We start from the raw sequence: 21,548 nt of genomic DNA, 5'->3' as shown, positions 1-21,548 counted from the left end.
TGATGCGGCCACAGCAGGTCATCGGGGGTTTCATACGATATTAGAAATCTTGCAAGAGGTTGCATACTGGCCACACATGGGGCAGGACCTCAACCAATACTTGAAGGGGTGTCTTGTGTGTGCACAATTTCAGCCAACATCACTCACACACCGTGCTCCCCTCCAAAAGAGGGGGGTGACACTGCCTTTGTCAGATTTGCAAGTCAATTTTATCAGGCCCGTGATTCGCTCCGCTAGGGGGAACAAGTACATGTTGACCGTAACATGCTTGTTCACTAAATGGGTGGAATGTCTCCTGGCCCCAAATTGCAAGGCAGAAACAGCAGCTGCCCTGATGATCAATCACATCTTCTTGCGTTTTGGACTACCCCAAAGGATTGAGTCAGACCGAGGTAGCCATTTCACCAGTGAAGTGATGACAAAGATGTGGGAGATACTTGGGGCCTCAGCACGACTTCGGCGGTAACCCTTAAATCCGGCAGTAGCGCTATTACTGCCAGATTTAAGGGTCCACCGAATCAGGGCTTTGGCGGATTTCGCCCCAGCTCTGAGCTGGGGGGAAATCCGCCAAAAATTTATGCTATTACCGCCGGCGGGAAATCCGCCGGCGGTATTAGCGCAAAGATTCCCCATTGAGCACAATGGGGAATGGGGCATTCCCGAATGGGCTTAGTGGGGAATGGGGACTTACATTACTGCCGAACTCGTGATCCGGTGCTATTAGTGCCGGGGAGTTCGGCGGTAGGGCTAATACCGCCCGTGCTAATAGCGTTACCGTTACCACCCAAGTCGTGATGAGGTCCTTGGGGTCAAAAGAAAACTACACATTGCCTACCGGCGGTCTTCTAGTGGTGGAGTTAAGAGGTACAATAAAACTATTGTAAGCATATTAAAAAAATGTGTGGCAGATTCTGGGCCAAGTTGGGACATTCAATTACCCTTGTCCTGATGGCCATCATATTTACCCCTTCTTCTGCATAAAAAATGTCTCTATTTGAGCTGATAACTGGACGAAGGATGGTGCTACCCCAGCATCTGCCCTACACAACCCAAGAGCAGACCTTGATAAATGCCTCCAAAACTCATGAGTATGTTGAGAATCTGAGAAAACACCTTCAACAGGCTTTTGTCTATGCTCAGCAGAATCTAGAAGTATCTGCAGACAGTATGAAGACCCACTATGACCTTAAGACAACTAAAAAGGAATATCAAGTAGGAGACCGGGTCTACATGTACAATTTCGAAAGGAACCAAGCTAAAGAGCGCAAATTCCTCCCAACTTGGTGGGGTCCTTTTGAAATTGTGGACAGAATCTCACCAGTCGCCTACAGAATCCGCATCCCCAAGGGCAGTTTGGCAGAAGGGGAAGACAAGTGGTTCTACATAAACCATCCCAGGCATACTTTGTGGCATATAGAGGAACCAACACGAAACCCAGAGGGGGAAAATCCGGAAACATAAAAGAATCACTACATGTTCACTGTGTATGTGCAAGAAGAGTGTTAAGACCAGTAGTGAACATAGATGGGGAATATTTCCAATTACAATCCATGCATAGGTCTTTCCCACTGCTGACATCCCCAGATGACGTGTGGACACAGTAGTGGGAAAAAATTCCATGAGCATGCCATGTTCTATCTTCTAGCATCTAGACTAAGGATCATTCCAAGAATAACCAAGGAGGACCACTCGGGGACCGGGAGGAAAGACCCAAGGAGCCCAGAGTGCCACTCCATACTCCCAACCAGGACTAGCAATACTCTCAACCAGGACTAGCAATACTCCCAACCAGAACCAGCAAGGAGAGCGGGTCGCCTCCAGCACTGACGGGAGAAGCTACTGATGTTCTCCACATGTACAGAAAAAGAACATCCCAATCTCCTGACTTCCCCTTGACGGGCGGTCCAAACCAAGTAGGGAGGGGGGCTTTGTTGGATGTATTGACCCACTCCGCTATGCTAAGCGGCATCACCCTGCCAGTTATGGTGAAAGAAACGGCAACCATGGTGGCAAAACCTTTGTGCATGCCAAAAACCTACAAAAACGCATTCTCAAGCCCACAAAAAGATGGATGCATAACCAGCCACCCATGGTGCATGTGCGGTGGAATATAGCACACCTTGCAGAAATGTGCCAGTGGGCCTGATCCCAGCAAACAGAGTGCACAGAGAGTAGCAACACTTTGGAAGTGTAACCCCAAAATGTGCCTATAAATGACATTTGCTTTGTTGCCAAAAACTCCAAAATGCCCATAACACAACACTTCTCAGCATTTAAAATCTTGCTTGGCGCTAAAATGTATGTAATCTAAGAGAGCATTGCAAACATACAAAGTCCTAACATGAAGAGCAAAACATTCATCAGACAAACTGGATTTTCTACACTGACAGCCCATTCCAAAATCTGGGTGCAGTACCCTGGGCTACCTGAATGACAGCTGTCAGATGAGTTACTGATGAAACTTTAAAGTGAGCTAAAACTAAAAGTCTGCTGGATTAGCAAACATAAAAAGGATTGTTGCCAAAAAGAAATACAGATTGTAGTTGTGTTTTTGATCCCACAGATTTGAAGGGTAAGAAAGTAATGTATTTATGTTTCATGCAACAAATTTGGTTTTTGCTGGATTTAAGAAGTTAATTAGCCTGGCTGAGCTGCAAGAACTGGAAAAGCAGGTTTTTCTCATAGGGGGAGGGCCTTCTTCTCAGCAGAAACTCACTGGGAGATTCTAATTGCGGGTTAGAACAGACTCTTGTCTACAGAAAGAGGTGGTCGTAAACTCTCCTTGAAGGAGCTTCCCCCAAGGAGGGGAATGCCCTGGACTCCCAGGAGAGACAAAGGGGTGGAGCCAAGCAGCCATCTGCTGTTAAGAATGAACAATGAACATTTTTTAAAAGACTCATAACTTGTTATTCAAAGTGGTGAAAAATATAAAAAGGACAGATTTGCTAATTTAATTTTTGGCTGCACGCGTGAAGAGGCGGTAGAACTGTGTGACATGTTCTGGACAGGAATGGCAATATATGTGGTTTTATGTGAAATGTATTGGTGTTAGAATTGTGAAAATGTACACACACATCCCTATGCTAAACACACACATTTGTGGAAATTTGCATAAAATTTGGAAATTGTGTTCCTAGCAAAAAGGACACAATTCTGTAGAAAGTTGAGACAAGATCCCACCACTGCAGGGTTTTGAGGAATAGGCGCTACATAAAATATGGCATCTTTGTGTGTGATTTGTATAAGGGTGACCAATGGAGAAATGTGCATTTAGTATCAAATCCGATTTTGAGTCCAGTGGCTAAAGGGAGATCTCTGAGGACTGTAAAGCAAACCATACAATGTGACATCATCTGGCCTTGATCCAATCACTCAAATTTAAGGCGGAGATGAAGTTTTGATCCTATCCGAGCTCACAGGGGCAAGCTTAGTTAAGCCGGCCCATACACCCACTTTGTGATGTCATTTTAAAACATAGAGACGGCTGACAACACATAGGGACTCACAGATCCACTCACTTTCCTGATTCCGGCGAAGCACTCTGATCCAGCACTCTGCATCCAGCTTTAATATTCTTCCAGATCCAGTGGCCAAGACTCTTGCCAGCAATAGAGAACTATTGATTTCCAGCAAGGCCCAAATCCTCAAATGTATTCCCTCCACCCAGTGAAGCGCTGTGTGGTGTGAAAAGGCCTTTTGAACCAGTATCCTGAAATTCTCTGGCTTGCCACCACTAGGCTTGCCTGAGGAACTCGCAATCCAGCAGATTAAAATACCCACAGACTCGGAGGGCAGATCCTGGCAAAACAGGCGACCGGCCTAGCTGATCCAGTACCATGCCTGATGTGCTTTCTTTCCTAGACCAGACCCAATCCAATGACCAGAGCTGACAGTCCAATTTAATAACTTATCATGTGACTATTAATAGGAAGAACTGTGGCCCATAGTATATTTGCATTGTCTTATCTCTATCTCCCTATCTCTCTATCTCAAACCCATCCTATCTTTCATTCATAACCAGTATTGTTAGAACTATCATTGCGCTGACCTTTTAGTAGAGTAGTAGAGAAGTAGACTTAACACAGGCGGGTTACACTGATCACGTGACTGTAAGATCCCTCTGTGGGATTGGCTTCTTTATGGTCATCCTCTAGTGTAAGCAACCCATTTGTCATTTTCAAAGTGCATTTCTGTTTTCCATCCTCGCGCCTATTTGCAAAAACGACTCTTACTAAAGCCTCTATAACTCCCTCAGTTTTTATTATAGAAACGGAATTTCAACTCCTTCTTGTACCTGACATCTGTAGCTATCCATAGAACCCAAAACCCCATTGCGATTCTCCCGTTATTGTGAATATGGCGCAAGGAAAGCTTGTTACGAATTACAATTCTGAGAAATTTTCACACATGTGAAATAGCTTTAATTTGTTTTTGACTTGGACTTTAGGAATTTCTAACACTTTAAGTGTTTTTCACCACATTCAGTGTTTTTGCCCAGTCAATTCTAAAGATAATTTTAAAGCCAAGCTTACAGCTGAAAAGTCAATTCCCTTTTTCTCTTGTGTTTGAAGGGTGAGAGTGGGACTGATATTCTGTTTGATTGGTGCTATTCCTGAATACCTGCTCTATCCTCACATCTATTTAACTGCCTATTGGGGGATTGAGGAGGGTTGCAGGAGGAACTTCTAACCATAGTGCTATCTGATATGACCCAAGGCAAAAGTATTATTTCTGTGCTGCATTTGCTTTGCTCATTACTTACTCCTAGTGTATTAAAGGTATTATTCAGTGTTCTGTCACCCCATTGGTGATTGTTGTTTACCTATTAAAATATTTTTTGATTACATTTTAAATACATAAATAAATATTTACCTTTGCAAACTAGCCTGATTCCTGGTTCAGTGTGACCGGGGGGTGGGTCTCAGCAGAAGTGTGTGACATGAGTGATATATTTTTCAGAATATTGAATTTATAGACAAAGATAAATAAGGGTTTCAGTTGTGCACTACATTCTGGGCTTTGACTTGGGTGTGTGCCGGATTGAAATCACTTACAGGTAGCCTGTGGTTTTACTGGTGCCGAAGTGATCCCTAACACAGTGGGTACTTAGGTTGGATTAGTGTACCCATCTGCGGGCCATGCTGCCAAGGGATATCATCCCCTGCACTCTGCTGATGCCCTACCCTCTCCTTCTCCCCTCTGGCACTTTCAGTCTTTCAGTATCTGTGCCCTTGCTCTGTCCCCTTGGTCCTCTGTGTCCTCAAAGATTCGCCAGAGGTCTAGAATGTCTTTTCTCTTCTGTAGCTACATCCCCCTATACTTAGCTACTAAAACTTTGAACATGTGTTCCAAAACACTCTTATTGTGCAAGTCCTGCTCTGGCCACGGGCAGGGCATCCCCCCTCCCACCTTCTCCGCAATCCACTGCTTATGGTATTTCTCCACCCTGTCATGATACATTGCCAATGCCTTATACGTTGTGGGATGCATTGACCCACTAGGCCTGCCCTGCGACATCACTGTGTGCTGCTTTCACCAGAAACAACAGAATGGCTGCTAAAAAGCCCTATGCGTGCTAAAACCCTCTGAGAAGTGCGCAGGGAAACCGGAAAAATAGGCTGCCAATCTACTTCACCTGTGTCAGTGGTAGAACAGGAGACCACACTGCTAAAACCTGTCATTGGGCTGCCCACAGAGTGAAGTGGAACAACCTGAAAAGGCAGTGCTGCATTGCCAGGAAAACCCAGAAGTGCTCTGAAATCTGTTTTTCCTTGGCTGTTGAAATGGCAAAATAATGGTTCCCAAACATCAGAAAAGATCCAACATCCTTGTTGGGTTTTAACCATCACCTCATCTAAGGAATCCCCATAAGCACAATGTCAGGAGAAGCAGATTTCATCACAAGAATTTCCACATTAAAAAAAAAAGGCTTGCTTGGAAAAATCTGTCAGAATATGGGCGCAATACCGCACCTGCCTGTATCAAAGCTGTCGTTTACTTACACTGGGAGTTTAAACTTGTACATTAAAATCAAATTGGGGAAAAGCAGAGACTTGCCATCAAAAGCAAAATAGGTTGCTACTATTCAATCTCTATGTTGAAAAAGACTTGAATTGGAGATATGTTTGGCTGTTTTTAAAATTGTAACTTTAATCTCAACAGAGAACAATGCAACAATTTGTCTTAAAGTAACTTGATTCAACAAAACTTCAAAGAAGCTTCCCCTCTGGGAAACACACCACCCTTCTCCTTCCCACCAAAAGGGCAGGAAATCTCAGTTAGGTGCTAATGAAAGGAGGAGGAGATTTTTCTCTGAGCTCTGTGGAGAGACAATAGGCTTCCTGGACTGAAAGGTAATTCAAATTCAAGTGTCAACAGAAACTACTGCAAGCAGGAAGAGAGGCCTGGATTGCTCTTGGCCCAGCAAAACCTTGGGGGTGGGACCAGACAGATATGTGTATCTATAAACCACAAGAAAGTATCTTTTGAAAAAGACTCACAGAGAACTGTGCAGAATTTGTAAAACTCTGTTAAATATAGGTTGTTAAAATGAAAATTCTGCTCACATTATGAAACTACTCTGAACTCTGTGCTATGTTCAGAGAGAGGACTACCGAAATTGCGATTTTGTAGCAATTGTGATCATGCTAGAAATATGAAACTTCACAGGATTATGCCCAGATGTCATGTGCAGATATGTAGAAAAATGTGGACAAATCTGACATTGGGTACCCAACCAAAAGCGTGAAAAACTGTCACATCTGAACTAAAGCTCTCACTGAGATGGGACTCAGACGGATACTTGCTTTACTAAATCTGTGATGTAAATATGTATTGCTAGCAAGTTGGTTATATTGTAAATATGGTTTATGTGAAAAATAGATTTACTGTACAGAAACAAAGGGGAGGTACTCCCTGGATTGTAAAATCCAGCATCATCATGGCACCAGAGTTCCTTCTCAAATCAGGAGAGAGGACAGAGATTCCTGTGTGCCTAGTATAATTCAGCCTACCCACCCCTTAGGGAAATACATAAATAGAGACAGCTTAGGACCTAGAGACACGCAGATTCACCCATCAACTGATTACTGGCGAAGCACTTTGTAGGAGAAACCCATATCCAAGACTCCAGAACTTTGAAAGCAGAGAGGCTCAATTCCAAAGCTGAACCCTTCTCAGCTTGGCCTTTAAAATCTTGAAACCTGATTTTACCCCCAGATTTCCAAGGGGCACAAAGAAAAGAACAGCCTGACTGTGCTGTTCTGCTTTCTCGCCGAGAACTCTTGCTAGAATCCAGAGATCAAAACCAGTAGAGCAGAGCTGTAACCAGATAGCTGCAACCCAGAACCAACCAGTCAGATCCAGTCCAGAGGCCATGCAGTGTCCAGAGTGCCATGCTGAGTGCAGAACCGAGCGCCCTGAATCCTGTCCAGTGGGCTAGCAGAATTCCAGTCCAGAATTCTTTGACCAGATCCTTGACGGCCCTATTCCAAACAGTAGTTGTGAGTATCTATAGCATAGAATTGTCCATAGCCAGTATCGTATCCTTAAGTAATCCTATCCAACCCATTCGATCATATCCAGAACTGCATTGTAGAAAATCGTGTGTCTTTCCTGAATCCTTCTCTCATCCATATAGTCCTTTGCTAATGTAGTGATAATATCATTTTTGCGCTAATATAGTTGCTGAAGAAAGACAAGCGTCTCGGCAGGTAGAAACCATCCGGAGACATCGCTGGATTGGTGGCTGTACTGTCATGTAGCTTGTGGCTTCATAGACTCCCTAGTGTAAAGAAAATCCTATTTGTAATTCAAAAGCGCATCTTTCATTTGAAAATCTTGACTCTTTCTGAGAAAAACCGGCCTCTACTAAAACCTCCATGACTTCCGTACCGTGCATGTTAGAAACGAAATTTAAGTATCACAATTTGAAGCTAACATCCTCAGCTTTCCAACGAATCCAAAACCGCATTCCAACTCCTTATAGTTTTTCCACAATCGCCTTTCTCGTGCACAGAAAAGTTTGCTGCAAATTTTTCATTTGGTTAAATTTCATCATGTGTAAAACAGCTGTTCTTTGCATCTGACCTCAGCATTACGTTTTCAACCTGCTAGTCATTCAATAATCATTGCTAGTGTTTACCTGAAAATATACAAAGCGGCTCTCACTAGTTTTGAATCCAATGAAGTGAATTAAATCCATTTTTCTGTGTTTTTAACTATTCATTCAAAACCACATTCAAAAGCAGTTGACCTGTTTGAAATCATTCTTGTTTCTCTCTCTATGCTTGCTGGGGGGAATTGGGATTGAAACTGTATTTGTTGAGTGTGTATTTCCTGAAATAAAGAGTGACATTGCATTTCACTGAACCCACACAAAGTTTTATTCTATGCTGCATTATTTTTCCTATCCATACTCCTTCTGATTAAAGAGATTGTTGAGTGTAACATCACCCCAATGGTGATCCTTGTATAAATATTAATAGTGTGATATAGTTTGAATTCATAAAATAAATCTTTTAACTTTGCAAAACATCCTGCTCCCTGGTCCAGTGAGACTGGGGGGGGGGATTCAAAGAGAGGGGCGTGATATAAGGGTACATCATTCAGAAATAAAATAACTTATAGCCAACATTTATAATTCAGGGTTCCAGCTGTGCATCACACGCTAGGCATTGACTTAGGTGGAGTGCCGGGTTGAAATCACTTACAACGTATACTCTAGTATTGTTCCTCTCCCCAAACTATTTCTGTCTATATCTTACTAACCCTGCAAATCCCTTGCTGCCGCTGCTTGTGGCAATCGACAACACAAACAAAAATCACCCCCCACCTTTTTATGTTCCTCTTCCCTGCGCACACACACTGATCCACAAAACCATCCAATGCCACACCACACCAGAACACACACAATTCTCGCCTCTCCTATGGCCTGTTCTTCATCCAATAAAACACAAACACAATAAACTGAAATAGCACGCTAAAGTAACAACCACCACTTGTTCCAGGCCTACTGCTTATATGAGACCACTCCTTTTATTTCCGTATTGCTCCTTTAAATAATATACATATTTTATCATGGTACCACCTTCCCTCCTCTTCTGAGGAGGATTTCCCTGCCTTACCTTATAATGCCTTACCAATATAATCTCTTCACAGTACAAACATCAACACAAAATAACACAAACCACATTCACGTCACATCATTGACCTCGTTCTCCATGTGTTCATACGTCTCACTCTTCCCCATGCATCTCTCCCCTACTTGTTATTACTTACAAGAGTCTACTCACATGTGCGTGGTCAACTGAACTTCTCCCACACAGGGTACCACCACAAGCCTGCATTCTCCTCAGAGTGGCGCCCTTCTTCAAAAAGCAGGGAGGACTTCTCGCAAAATGGCTCCTGCTAAACCACTCAGAACATGTGTTTTTTCGGGACCGGTCACTGTCGTGGGTGCAGCTCCTTCTGCAAAAGTGGCATGGAATCCTCTGCAAATACGGGGGGTGCTGCGACTATATTGCGGTCACGAATTGAAGGCAAATCTCTGAACGCTCTCCCCAGAGAGAATACAACCCGTTAGGGAATAAAGGCCCAAGTCGATCTTGTAGGGAAAACACATTTTAATCTCAGACACAGATGACCGCCACAACAAAGAACTCTGCTGCTAAGAACGTTCTGCCCAAAAATTATAAAGCAGAATGTTATAAAGAAATACATCATCATCAATATGGGTGTGTGCCTATACAGGATCCGCCTGCCCCATAAGGGATGTCAGGTGATTGTTTCCATACCAGTCTGTCCATCTTCCATCACGTGGGTACCGCAGAGATCGTCTTCTTCTCACTGACGAAGGTGAAAGAACAAATTAACTACACTCCTAACACAATGCTACTTTATCATTATACTGTGAACCTGGCAGGCTTCAATACTGGCTCAAAGGAGGTTCTGGGGCACTCTAACCTCCACACACACATTTCACTCACTCACACTATCCGGCTCCAAGGTCTCCACCCTCATTTGAGCTATAATTTATCCCTCTCAGCACCTCGCAATACAAATCATATGATTGGTGCTTAAAGACCTGCACTGCTGTCTTCTTTCAACATTTCAGGACTTGGTACTTTGGGGTTGGTGGTCAAAGGGCACCTGGTGCCATGGAATTCAGGGATCTTGAGGTTTAGTCAGTTATATGGGCTATAAGTCGTGGTCACCTGGGGATGGACCCGGTCATGCTTTGGCCAATGTGAGATAACATGCACACCAGGCACCGGTCTATGATTGCGGCCTTGTAGGGCACATTCCTTATGGATAGATTTTTTTTTCCAACACTGTTAGACCAATGAATGAGTTTATGGTGGTTGGGGGCGTGGGTTGTCCTTGCAAGAGCTCGAGCATGGCTGGAGATTTCCCTTGTCTCACAATTACGACCTAATGCATGAAATGCTGCATTCTCAGCAGACGTTGTCTCCAGATTATGGTTACTAACATCTACACAGACGGCACTTATATCCACACAAAATGGCAGTCTTGCTCACGCCTTGGGCTGTACTATATGGGTTGATTATATTGGGATGGGTCCTACCACCATCACCCCTGCCCCATGGGCCATCATAGTGCTTCAATTGACTCTTGCCTTACATTAAAGCACGTACTGCGGTGGGTCGGGGTCGCCCCCTTCCCAACACAGATCCACAGAAACTGGTGTATGGATTTGATCCAACTTTCGAGTTCAGCAAGGTGAAAGTTTGCCCAATGTTCGAAAGAATGAACATTTAGAAACTCTTAATTTTAGTTGGTTATACACTAATGTCATAACTTTAATAGGTGTAAAGAAACTTTTAATTCAATCCATAGCAACAACGCCCCTTCACCTTCTTTTCACATTAGGGTTTTATATTAAAAAAAAATATATTGTTTTGGCACTTTTAATAACAGTAAACATTCTAAATTTAAAAGTAAATGTCTACTGTATTTTGCATTCCAGATTTGCATGCAATTGGAATTTTATAAGGAGGAGTCGGGCACCTGGGCAGCTATATTACTACAGGTGTTTAAGACAGTGATAGTTACAGGCAAGATCCCAGACTCATGGTGTAAGGCAGTTATTATCCCGGTGTACAAGAAGGGAGGAAGGGATAGCCCGATTAATGTTAGACCTATATCCCTTTTGGACGGGGCTGGAAAACTGCTTGGAAAAATAATCCTGAAACACCTCCAGAGATGGGTGGACCAAAAACAAATACCTGTCCACCAGCAGGGTTCCAAAAGGGTTGTGGTATCATAGATCAGTGTTTCATGTTATTTCTTATTCAAAAATACAGTCTTATTAAAAAGGTTTTTGTATGCATTATGTGTGGACTTTAGGACAGCATTTGACTCGGTTTCCTGCGAACAGCTATCGAAGGTCCTGGGGCGGGAAGTACCAGAACATTTGATAGGCATTATATCAGCTGTATATTCAAACACAGTGTCCTGTGAATGTAGGAATCCCGAAGGAACTCCACCACGATTGTGCCTCCAGCTGCATGTCAGTGTCTGGATCATTGCTGGGGTGCCTCAACAGGTAGTCTACAGAGTTGGCTTCACCACCATGGCATGGTGGCATATTGATTTTGGGATTTAAGAATAGTGACAGGAGTGCTTGGTGGTCAATTATTAGGACAAATCGTTCTCCCTATGATGAAATGGTGACATTTTTCACACGCCCAGACCGTGGCCAGGCTCTCTCGTTCTGCTTGGGAGTAGGCCTGCTCGATGGAGGTGAGCGCCCTGCTGCCGTATGCTACTATGTGCATGTCTGACTTCTGGTGCAGGCTGGTCTGAGCCAGAATGGCGCCCAGTCCTACCGGGTTGCCTCCACTGTGATTTCAGTATCCCACTCTGGGTTATAATATGCAAGTTATGGGGAGGTCTTTCTTGACGAGCTGTCTGAGCGGGCAGATCAGTGTTGCATAGTGGGGCAGGTATCGGGTGCAGTAACTCGCCATCCCAAGGAACGATTGTAGTTCAAACACGTCCTTCCGGGGTTCCAGATCGACAATGGTGCTGATTTTCTCTGGGTCCGCCTTGATGCCTTGGTCTGAGAAAATATTTCCAAAGAAGCACAGGCTGCGCTTGTTAATGGTGCATTTTAGGTTGTTGAGGGTGAGGCCTGCCTCGTGGAGAATGTTGAACACCTGTCTTAGTGCATCGTCGTGGTGTTCTTGAGTGACCCCAAACACTAAGATGTCATCACTATAGTTGAAGGCATTGGTGACCGGTGCTATCAACCTGCATATCGGCTCCTGGAATATCTCGGCTGCCGAGGATATTCTGAAGTTCAGCTGCTTGTAGTGGAATAGGCCTTCAAGTGTCGTGAAGGTAGTTATCGGCCTTGAGGCGGGGTTGATGACAAGATGGTGGTAGCCTTGGTTCAGGTCCAGCTTTGAGAACCGTGTGGCCTGGTTTAGTCTTACCAGCATGCCCTCAATGTTAGGTCGCAGATGTCTTTGCCTCTGTATTGCGGTGTTCGGAATCCTCATGTCGACACAGAGGCGGAGGCGTCGTCTGACTTTGGGACCACCACTAGGGGAGACACCCAGGGAATGGGTCCTTCTACTATCTCGATGATGTCGTTGTCCATCAGTAGTTGTAGCTCGTGTGTCACTTTGGCTTGTAAATGGAACCCTATCCTCTGCGGGTGTTGTGGGATGGGTCGTACCGTGGGATCAATGTGAAGTCGAATAACTGTATCCTTCAGCATGCCCACGCCCTTGAATAGGTTGGGGAACACCATTTTCAGCTCATCTATGTCCAGCGCTTTGTGGTGGGAGGCCCAGGATCATCTCGGACTGGTCGTACTGGATGCCCAAGAGTTGTAAGGCGGTGGCCATTTTGTAACTAAGGAGACACCTTAGGGTCAATAGGCTGTGAATGACATGAATCGTGATGGGCACACATCGCCTCCTGTGTTTCATCAAATTGCAGTAGAATTGTCCTTTAGATTGTAGCGGTAGGGGTGCTCCCCATTGGAAGATGCAAGCATGAGATAGTTGTAGTGGGTATGTGTCTGCCATGGCCGGGTACGTTTTCTTGTTCATCACATTGACGGTGGTGCCCATGTCGATGAGGAAGGGTGTGTGGAGGCCTCCTAGGTGCACTATTACCTTTGGGGCCATCGTCAGAGGTATCATATATGAGCCGGACATATTCCTTACTTTACCAGTCATATTCATAGTACGGTTCGGTAGCTGGTGGCTCTTCTATTGGAGGGTTCACGTAGGGGTCATCTATGGAGGGTTCTCGTCGATGGTCTTCCCCTTGGTACAGTTGTGTGCAAAAGTGGTGCTCGGGGCTGTCACAAACGTGGTCTGGCATGTCGAACTGTAGGTTCTCCACAGCTTGGATAAATCTGGGGTGTGTCGCATACGTTGTTGTGTTCCTGTTAAAGCCGGTCCTTGTACTGTCTCTCTCTGGGTATGGCCGTGGTTTGGGTGACCTCGTCGGGTCATACCTCCTGGAGGGAGTAGATTGTGGGGGTGGTTTGTATGCTGGCATTGGTGGGATCCGTTCTCGCCACATAATTTGAAAATGGTTCTCCTGGCTGCACCTCATGCACATCTGGCCGATGGTGGGGCATTGGCCCTTGTGTGGGAATTCAAACCCGCACTGTCTTTCGGGCTGAGTTCAGCAGGTGGTATTCCAGATGTCTTGGCAGGATGGTGTGGCCACTTGCCGGGCCTGCCCTTGCTGGTTGTTGGCGATGGCAGTAATTGTGTCTGCTTTCTTCCGGTTCTCTCTCTGGGCCACTGGTACATCAATCCGTTCGTAGACCCTTGCTAGTTCGGCTATTTCCTGCAGTGGGAGGGGTTTCTTTAGCAGATATTTCCTAAATTGCACCCCTCTATCACCCTCAGTTTGATGGCTTCAACATCATTAAAGTTTTCAAAGTCACAATATGTAATTTTCCTCTGGAGACGTAGTATAAACTGTCCAATTGTCTTGTAAGGTGCCTGGGTGCGTGTATCGTTCGTAGTCTCTGTTGGGTAGGACTACCAGTCGTCCGTTAATCATGGTAATGAGGAGTTGGTAGGTGGACTTTTCTTGGGGAGGAATGGTCTCAATTATGCTTTTCATCTCTTTGCCTACTAGGTTAGTGAAGATGTCTAGTTTGTTGGGTGCGCCTTGGTTTCTTACCACTCTCATGAATTCCTCAAACTCGTCCATCCACTCCTGCCATCGTTGGCCTTGGTCTTCTTGGGTCTCTAAGTTGAAGGGGTATGGCCACCGTAGGAATGACACTGGGTTGGTGGGGGCTATTCCCACCGCAATTTGTGCTGCTTGGTCCAGTGCTGCTACTCCTGCTTGGGACATCTTTGCTCCTTTCCGTTGTGTGTGTTGGTTTTTGCTTCCAGGTCACTCTGGTTTGGGACTGGGATGTCTGTGCTGCTTTCCTTTCACTTCATGGGGGATGTGGTATGTCTTTGTAATACGTACTGGTGCCGCTGGCTGGGTTGCACCCATGGTGGTGTATGGGCTGTGTGATCCTTTGGGCCCCTTGGCCTGTGGTGTTCTGTTTGTTGCTCCTGAAATTGTTCTGGTGCCCCTCGTGTATGTCTTTGTAGCCCGCGTCTTTGGGACACTGGGATCCTCGCTTTCTAGTGGGGTTTTATGATGCCTTGTCCATGTTTGTGAGGCACCTTTGACACCTCTAATACTCGCGTTCTAGTGGATTCACGATCCTCGCTTTCTAATGGGTGTGTATAATGTTTTTACAGGTCTACACTAATCTTTGCTTTCTGGTGGATTCATGATCCTCGCTTTCTAGTGAGTTTGTATAATATTGTCTCTAATTCTCACATTCTAGTGGATTGAACAGGCTGCCTGCATGCATGTGTGCGTAGCAGTTCTGTCCGCTTATTACTGGCCTCTCCTCCCATGTGGCGGCGTTCGTGGAGCACTATGTGCTTACCATTGTCTCACTGTCTCCACTGCGCCGGACCTCTGTGTGCGTCGCGCGGGTCTGGGCTCACCTCTCCTACAGCTGTCAGAGTTTCTCCTCACTCTCCGGTTGGTACAGCATGCATTCAACAGCCTCCTGCTGCCTTTGCTCCTCAGTCTCCCTCCACGACTAGCAAACCTCAGCGTCAGCCCCCTCCGCAGGCAGCGCTGGTGCCAACATGGCTCATGTTGACGTCCTCCTTAACCGCACCTCCTCCTCCTCGGGGTGACGGGCTTGGCTTCTGGCTCATCGCCAGTTGCTACGTATCACACACACAGGTCTGCAGCCAAGAACACGCAGACACCAGCTCCACATCTAACCTCTTGTATTTCTTTACAGTAACTGCCCCCTTCACGTGCCTTCCCTCCCCTTCCTTCCCCAATCTCCTGTTCCGTCTCCTTTAAGGGGACAGTGTCCATTTAGCCAATAACAATATCTACACAGTGCTGACAACGGTATTCCAGGAAAGGTTGTCGCGATTGTTCAAACGTAAGAACTCAGTTCTAGCGACTCGATTTTGCATTAGGGCTAATAGGTGATCCGAGCTGGTTCAGGCAGCCAAGCAACAGCTCATTACATGGATTAGTCCACCTGTAATGCCGGATGTCATCACTGCCAATGGCCGCCTCTAACAGCCGCGCTGGATTAGAAGGAGGGAACGTGGACCATGACGCGCAGCTGAAAGGCTTGCAAAGTCGTCGGCTACTCGTGTTGATTGTGTTGTTATCTATTGCTAAACACACATGCATATTTTGCGCCTACCAAAGTATGGATATGTTTGTGATTGACAGATGACAAAAGTAGTAGTATTACTATAATACAGAGACTGACTATATAGCTGATGCGAAGTCAGAAGAAAAAACATGAGCTCTTGTGCTTTTTTAAAAATATGCAGAGGGCAAAATGGAATGTAGGCAGTGCATATATCACTTCTGTTACTGAGGCAGCAGCTCATAAATAGCTTTTGAGCTGTATATATTTACCATCTTAGAGCAAAAGGGTTTTCTTGAGGATTTTTTTTTTTACTCTCATAATTCTAACCTACAGTTGAAAAGGAAGTATTGCGTCTCATCGCGCCTAGAAACACTTGTGTACATGTGCGTTATAAATACCACATCATATCATATCGCGCGACCGAGAAGTAGCACCTGCAACTGGATAATACGTTTGTTGAACATCTGTGAGATTGTTTTTCTTCTCATGTGTAACCAATGTGTATGAATCCTCCTGTCTGAACGTTTTCTTAGTTGTGCCCTGTCGTTACTTTTAATCATTATTTGTGTAACATACACTCCGAACTGAATCACATCCACGGTTGGCATTTATTTGGGTGGAGGGGCCAGAGTTCCACTCCTGACAGCCTGATGTGCCTTCAATAATCATATCTACCTGAAGATATATTAAATGCCTGGAAACAAACATAGCCGAAAAATGAAGCACAACGTGCAATATCAGTGGGGAGGACGTTCACGGGTTAAACCCTCATGTCGCATCACACAAGCATGCATTTCATAATTTCGTATCACTGGCGGATTCCATCTCATCCAGATCAATACATTGGGCCTCATTTTAAGGCTGGCGGCTGCGATAAGAACGCTGCCGGTAAGGCACCGGCACCGTTCATACCGGGCCGCCGCATTACGAGTTCTGCTTGTGGGTTCCTGACAGCCCGCCAGGTCTTACCTGGTGGGCTGTGCGGCACCCACGAGCATAACTCGTAATGCCGCCTGCACCGTTATTAGCGGTGCTGGCGCATCCATGCTCCCGAGCCCCATTCTGCCCTATGGGACAGAATAGGGATCGGGAGCCCGGCATTACCGCCTCCCGCGAATGGGCAATTACCGGCCCACTAGTCTCGTAATGGGACAGTTATTGCCCAATCGTGGGAGGCGGTGCCGGTAGTGAGCATGATGGTAGCCATGCCTGCCATACAGGCACGGCTACCACCATGCTCGTAATGAGGCCTATTGTGTGTTAAATTGGCAGATACGTTGGGGACCACCATGTCCCTCTTCCTGGTCACAGTACATATTTTTTGTGGGCCAACACATGAGGTAGGAGCATTTCACCGTCCCCTCCCAAAAGTGCCCCCACTAGAGAGGAAAGTGTAACTCTTTCCTTCCCCACACTCTTCTAGTTGCTTTTCCTGCCTCTAAAACAGCCAGACAATGCACCATCCACCTTCAGGGCAGGGTTACAAAACACAGCATCCTAGGACAGATACAATCCCAGATTCAGGGGAGCACAGGCATAGGGTGGAAGCAGCCCCTGTCATTCTGTAGGAGACAGCACTCCTGACTATACCAAGAAAGGAACCTGGCGGAGCGCAACACCGACAGCATTTCCAGAGGCGTTGAGAAAAGTGTATTTGCGATTCATAGGTGGCAAGCATAATCCAACATGCATGCACAATATGATTTGCTCCAATGCTTCAAATCCTTTGCTTCACAGCCTTTAGAGGGACACGTCCTCTCAGGAATGAAGGGACATCTCCTTATTGGTGGTTCACAAAGCTTTAAAACCCCATCTCTCCCAATATTCCTTTTAGGACTGTTTTCATTATCTGTGTCATGTCTAATTTTAAGATCAGCGCCAAAATGCAGTTTAGTATGCCCAGCGTACTGTACACATAATAAAATACACATACCTTCCCCTACAATGAATCAAGGACCTGGAAGCAAAGAATGCCAATCAGGTGTTTCCTGTCGAGAGTTGAACCGGGGTTATCTCAATAATTTTTGTAGTACAATAGCTGCTGAGGGGGGAGTAGAGGGGGAGAGAGGATGCCTAGTTATGGACCTCAAGGTGGTTAATACCTTCATAGGGACAGATCATTTGTAAATGGAAACTCCTCAGAACATTATTCTTAAGTTTCCCGAATGGTCTTTGACCCCCTAATTGACTTGATCAATGCCTACCGACTTGTGCCCATCAGGAGGACATCGTTTTTGCACCTGAGGATTGCAGTGTGGTCAGATTACCAATTCTAATTCCTACTGTTGGGTCTCAAAATTGTACCAAGATTATTTAAAGTAATAAGGGCCCTGAGAGTGACCTTTCTCCTTCAGGAGGGTCTTCTACTCTACCCATACTTGGATGATTGGTAACGCATCTGGAGAGAACAACCCAGAGCCTCATAAAGTGTAAATGCAGAGTGAAATGGAGTAGTAGGAAACCTTTTTTACACCACAGCTATATCCATTAACATATACACGATAAAACATACAATATGAAACAGACAAAAGGGAAAATACACCCTCCCTGTCAATCCGTTATAAAACACATAAGCAAACCATCAACATGATCAAAAACTTTTGACCATAACTTTTAAAAGCTGTGTTTACATAGTTACATGCATTTGACATATAATGTAAAAAAGTCTAATTCATTAACAGAAGCATAGCATCCCTGATATCCCTAACATTAGAATGGATAAACTGTCTCCTAAACTTGCGCGTCCTAAAATCAATGACAATATTAACGGTCAGCAGGAAATGAGGTAAGTCTTGCTCAAAGTCAGCACCACAAGCACATTTCATGATGCCGCCAAGACAACTGAAACCATCATTCAGCGATAGCACATTCAGTTTAACCATAAGAATCGTATACCATGCTCAGAGACCTCAAACTTGGTATGCAACATTCATCAAATGGCTGCAAAATATTTCATTGAAGTAAAATTCCGACCCACATCAACGCGGAAGCACAATCTAGATCATTTCCTCTTTTGGCCACTATTGAAGACCTACTTAGAATCCAGACCAATTTTCTCATAAAATCTTCACTCATTTAGCCTGAGCTGGAGAAGGGAATATTTCCCCTACTGAGTTTGCAATATTAGGGTTCTTAAAATTGAGAGGTTGAGCATTCAAAAAGGAATCTAAAAATGCACGCTCTGCTAAAACAGAACTACTGCAAACTCCTAATTCAAGCTGTAATATCTCACACAGTGTATTTGACGAGAGGCCAGGCATCTTTCTTAAGAGCAGATATTGCATATGGACCAGACTCAGGCAGTTTGTGTATCCCATATTTCACTGCCGTAGCGAGCCGAAGACTGCGCTTTTGACTCTTGCTCCATCAGACAGTTGCCAGCAAACTTGTTGTAAAGTCTTAATAATGCCGACAGGCAAGCCTGCACCTTTTGCCTCCATACCAATGTGAGGGTCCCATCTACAGCACTTAGAGAACACAAGGACAAGAATATTAAAAGAATCTTGGACTTTTATTATGACTTTTTTTAATACATATTTTTAGACGTCCTTCACGAAAATCACCATTCTCAATTTTGACAGGTTCAGATCCAGGGCGCATACCTCAAAGGATCTAGTCACATGCAACACGCTATGTTGTAGACCCATAGGAATTAGTTCCATCAAGATTGTGTCATCTGCATACTGTACAGCGGGATAGCTGATCACTTTCAGATTTGGAACATACATGTTTTTTAAAATATTTGGTGGATTGCAATTTTCAAGAAAAATAATAAATAATAGAGGGGCTAATGGGCAGCCTTTCCTGGCTCACTTGTTTTTACAAAGGCTGAGAAAAGAACGGACTGAGACGGAGGTTTCTGAGTACATATATAGCTGTTAAAGCCCTTCCGGGTCCCCAGCTTGTGTAACATCTGCCAAAGACCCACACATCCATGGGAGTAAAAAACTTTGGCCACATCCAGAAGAACAACATAGACCTGCCCCTTCCTGGTCTTTACATATTTCTCCACAATGGTGCAAATTACAAACCACTAATCAATACTCCCAAATCCATGAAATGGATCAAGGCAAATATGAAGCCCTCTGAAGAACTTCTTTTCATTGCAGCGAAATTTTGGACACAGATTGGCCCAGTCCATCGACCATATCGTATGTCAGAGAAGCTGAAGCTGAGCTTGCCTTTCTTCAGATGATATTGGTATCACCCAGATAGACAACTACTACAGCTGCAAAACTAAATGAAAAGTCTGTGTGTTTGTGGTCCTGTTATCAATGCTGTATCTAAGACTGCTACAGTCTCCCCTTCACAGATTATAGGACCTGGCTTCATGGGAATACATAATTCTGAGTCCTATTCCCTGATGATCTAATACGAGCAGTTGTGGTGGCCAGAGCCTGAAAATCACCTTTGAGTGATTTCTACAGACCCTTCACATTAAAGGATCTTACAAATGGATGTTAGCTCCATAGGGTAGGTTGCAGTCCTGGAGGGTTGCTAAATCCAGGGGAATTGGCAAGCCCTAGAGACAGGCAAGTCTTCAAATGGGGTGAGCTGGCCTCTATCTAGAGGGCCCGTTTCACATTTTACCCATGCCTAGAGGGGTAATTGGTTTTGGTGAAAATGAACAACATGACTTATACTTAAACATACAGGTGGTACAAGGTTCAGGAGGTTGCACTTATTGGCATCAGTCACTGATCTCTGATTCAAAAGGCATTGTCTGTCCATGAATACAATCCATTAAGTGAACAGGTATTCATCTCCAGATAAAAGCTTTTGCTGACATCCAAGATGTTCTCGTAGATAGGTCTGAGATTTAGATGCCTATCAGTAGATCTCTTGAGCCCTCTTAAGTACACTATTTCTCTTTAATGTACATGGTACCCAAATGAGGGTGTGTGGGAAACAGATGTCTTGAAAATATCCAGGCTGAAAAGTTTACTCTATGCATTTCCTCTGTTTCCTGAGGCGGTCAAAGTAATCTGCAAACTCGGGTTGGAGTTGGCGAAATTTGTGGAAGTGGTTGATTTTTGGTCACACGTGTCATAACTTGCTCATCTTTTCAGAATAGTGATGCTCCCAGTCGGTAGGCTTCTTAAGGTTAATTTCCTCCTCATGGGTTCATTACCCTCTTCCATTCTGAAGTGGTGATGCCCAACATAGATGTGGATTGGTGAGGCTTATAAAATCTGATTCTCTACAGAAATCTAGCCATTGCAGATTAACAGTAGAGGCATCCTTCCACAGTCAAGGTGTACTCTGGACATTAGCACAATTTTGATTCTTGATGCAGGAACATATATATTTTACTTGTGACATGTTGTTCCACTTATACTTCAGCACATATTCAATCTGGCATGGTCTCAATCCACCCTACTACATCAATGGGCAGCCATCAAGGTCTTCAGAGATTTCTAGATAGGAGCGGTGGATGGAGAAATGCTGGTGGGAAGGATTCAGCAGGAGCCTTTGTTTGATCTGCCCCATTCTTTGAGTTTCACCTGGAATTGGTGGTGATCCTTTGCCAGCCCAAGTTCAAACCTATGGTCATATCCAATTTCCATTCACGATAGTGGTGGAGGCAGATATTGATGCTGGGTGATGTTTCAATCCTGAGGGGACCCAGGTATTGTAAGAGACTCAATGTCAGGTGTAGAAAGGATATATTTGTAGTGGAAGGTGTGTCGAATCTGGACTATTCGTCCCTTCACCACAAGGGGGGAACCACCACCTTTGAGACTAGGGAGGTGAGCCCACTAAGCAAAATCCTCCCTAGAGGTCTGGGAAAGTGGGACCTCACTGGGAGTGACTCCACTCTGGGCGACAAGGACTCCCGTTCCTGTTCAGA

The sequence above is a fragment of the Ambystoma mexicanum genome, chromosome 2q, assembly GCF_040938575.1.
Source record: "Ambystoma mexicanum isolate Mex_15411 chromosome 2q, UKY_AmexF1_1, whole genome shotgun sequence".
Classification (NCBI taxonomy): domain Eukaryota; kingdom Metazoa; phylum Chordata; class Amphibia; order Caudata; family Ambystomatidae; genus Ambystoma; species Ambystoma mexicanum.
Note: the sequence above shows the minus strand (reverse complement) of the source record.